This window comes from Notamacropus eugenii, chromosome Y (assembly GCF_028372415.1).
Source record: "Notamacropus eugenii isolate mMacEug1 chromosome Y, mMacEug1.pri_v2, whole genome shotgun sequence".
Taxonomy (NCBI): Eukaryota; Metazoa; Chordata; class Mammalia; order Diprotodontia; family Macropodidae; genus Notamacropus; species Notamacropus eugenii.
In genome coordinates, this window is record NC_092880.1 from 7,100,324 (window position 1) to 7,103,586 (window position 3,263).

Genomic DNA, 3,263 nt, shown 5'->3' on the forward strand with positions numbered 1-3,263 from the left:
ATGGCATTCCATGTCCTCTGTGTTTGTGTCTTTATCAGGTATATTCTCCTTCCATGCTTTTCTGTCTCAAAAGCTTTAGCCACCTTTTCAATGATTGGTTCAAGGTCCACATCTTCCATGTTGTCTTTCTTGAACTTCCAATTCTTAGTTCTATTTCACCCACAAAATTACTTTATTATGTATTTTGTGTACTTTTGGTATTTCCTCACCTTTCCTTATATCTCTCCCCTAAAATCCAAGCACTTGGAGAGTGTGTACTGTTGTATTTTTGGTTGTATTTTTAGTAATCATGCCTGGCACACAACAGTTTACTTAAATGAACTCACTTGAGACTTTTTTATCCATAGTGTAAAGAAAGGAATACCATTAAGTATCAGCTGTGAACTTGAGGCTACTACCACTACTCAAGGCTATATTCCTTTTGATGAATACACACTCACACAAACACACACATGTATGTATGTATATATATATAAATATATATGTATATATATAGTGTGTGTATACATATATATACAGATTATACATATATACATATAAGTATATATGTGTGTAAATGTTTATATATACACACATATATCTGTATCTATAGACCTAACTACATATAACTACACCAATTTCATGTCTAGTTTTTACTCCACTTCCCCTTTTAGTCTTCCCTCCTTCTCAAGTATTCTCAAGTAAAAGAGAAAATAAATTCATGCTGGGTTTCTCTTTGAATGATATATATAATGTCATGAAAAAAATGCTGTGGAGTGGAACTCAGAACTTGGTTTAAATTTAGAATCTTACCTTAAGTGGTTTTGTGACCACACCAATGAAATAAGAATCGTTATTATTGTTATTTTAATTTATGCTATTGATTTTTTCCGCATCATTTCAGATGGACTGATTTTTTTTTCCTGCATTATGTGGCTGCACAAAAAAAGTCCATGGAGAACATAAACAATATGATTGAATTCATCTTCTGGGGACTTTCTCAGAAGCCAGAAATAGAGAAGGTATGTTTTGTAGTGTTCACCTTTTTTTAGTGCAATTATTCTTCTGGGTAACCTCCTCATAATAGCAACAGTCTGCACTGGTAATCTTTTCAATTCAGCCATGTACTTCTTCCTAAATTACTTATCTTTTGTACACATTTGCTACTCCTCTGTCATAGCCCCCAAGATTATTGCAGACTTATTGGTACTGAAGAAAAGGATCAGCTTTGCAGGTTGCATGACCCAACTGCTTGAGGTTACTTTGGCTGCAAAGAGGTCTTCATTCTCACAGTGATGGCTTATGAGAGACATGTAGTCATATGTAGGCCTTTACACTACATGACCATTATGGACCGAGACAGGTGCAATAAGATGCTGTTGGGAACATGGGTGGGTGGTTTTATACATTCCATCATCCAAATGGCACTGGTAGTTCAGTTGCCTTTCTGTGGTCCTAATGAAATTGATCACTATTTTTGTGATGTGCAACTTGTACTGAAACTTGCCTGTAGTAACACCTATGTTGTAGGGGCTATGGTGACAGCCAAGAGTGGAACCATTGCTCTAGGGAGCTTTCTTATCTTGGTGATCTCCTACACAGTCATCCTGGTGTCCTTGAGGAAACAGTGAGCTTAAGTTAGGCACAAAGGGCTCTCTACCTGTGATTCCCACATAGCTTTGGTCATCATATTTTTTGGACCCTGCACGTTCATGTATATGAGGCCTGACACAACTTTTTCAGAAGATAAGATGGTCACAGTGTTTTATATTATCGTCACCCCCATGTTGAACCCCTTGATTTACATATTGAGAAATGTAGAGGTAAAGAATGCCATGATGAAGTTATGGACCAGGAAAATCTTTCTATGGAAATAATTCATACAAGAGTAGAAACTGTTTCCTTTCTTTCCCCAAGATGTCAGAAGTACCTTGTAAATGAGACATTTCCTCTTTTTCTGTTTCCCCCACCTCTTATACTTTCTTCTTGAATCACTCATATAATGAGACATTGTCACTCTACCTATCAATAACTAGTTATTAAATATATTCTAAGTATCATGCACTGGGGTAGCAAGGTGGCACAGTCGATAGAGTGCTTGGCCTGCAATCAAGAACACTCATCTTCCTGAGTTCTTATCTGACCTAGGATACTTACTAGCTGTGTGACACTGGGTAAGTCACTTTATACTATTTGCCTTAGTTTCCTCATCTGAGAAATGAACTAAAGAAGGAAATGTTATATCACCACAGTATCTTTGCCAGGATACTCCCAAGTGGAATCATGAAGAGTCACACACAAATGAAATAATGAAACAATAACCAGGTACTTTGCTAGATTAAGGGGATATGAATATAAAATTGAGTCATAACATCATAAATTTAGAGTTGGAGAACATGTTAGAGGCTATTTCATCAAATGACTGGAACAAATGGACTGAGTAAGGAAAGAGATTTCTAATCTTATAGAGAAAATTAAGGCCCCCAAAGTTAAGCCAATGAGGTTTTTTAAGCTCTTTGCAACGATAGTAAATAATGAGGAAAAAAGGAAAAATCAGAACAGTTAAGCACATTCAATGATCTCACCATCTAATACACCTCAAGGGAGATGATAAGAGATTGTCCAAAATCATTTGACTATTTAGTATCAGGAGCAGGATTCACATGTAGATCTTATACTGCATTGGTCTGTTACACAAAGAGGACCAAAAACCACAGGCAATAATATCGACTTATATTTCTAAACATTTACAGAGCACTTTCTTTCCAAAAACCTTATGAGTCAAGGTTTATTAACCCTTTGATTCATATGAGGAAACAAGGTTAAAGAGGTTAAGTAAACTCCTTGGTATCACACAGCTGTCAAGTTTCAAAGTTGTGGTTTTTAACTTAGATCAGGACATGGTAGCATGTGGAACAAGAGGAAATGTAGGAATGGAAACCCATTCATATTTTCTGAATTTCAAAGCTGGAAGATAACTCTAAGCCACTTATTCCTACCTGAACCAAAACCCGTTTTACAGTTGAGGAGTACAAGTTTCATATAGGTGACATGACTTACACATTATTGCCCAGCTGATAGGGTCCAAGGTTCAAACCACATTCTGGTTAGTCCTCCTCAATAGCTTTTAAAAAATGCATATCTGAATGAGCATACCTACATAATGTATTCCTAAAATGGTCATATAGCCTTTCCTTTAAGACCTATAATAATGAGATGTCCAATCCCTACTAAGGCAGTCTATTCTCCAGCTCATTTTACAGATAATGAAACCCAGGGTAACA

General features: G+C 36.3%; 1 pseudogene; it reads left to right on the top strand.

The window, feature by feature from the left end:
• The first annotated feature begins 917 nt into the window (after positions 1-917).
• On the top strand, positions 918-1,856 carry LOC140516831 (olfactory receptor 4S2-like; annotated as a pseudogene).
• The last annotated feature ends 1,407 nt before the right edge of the window (positions 1,857-3,263 follow it).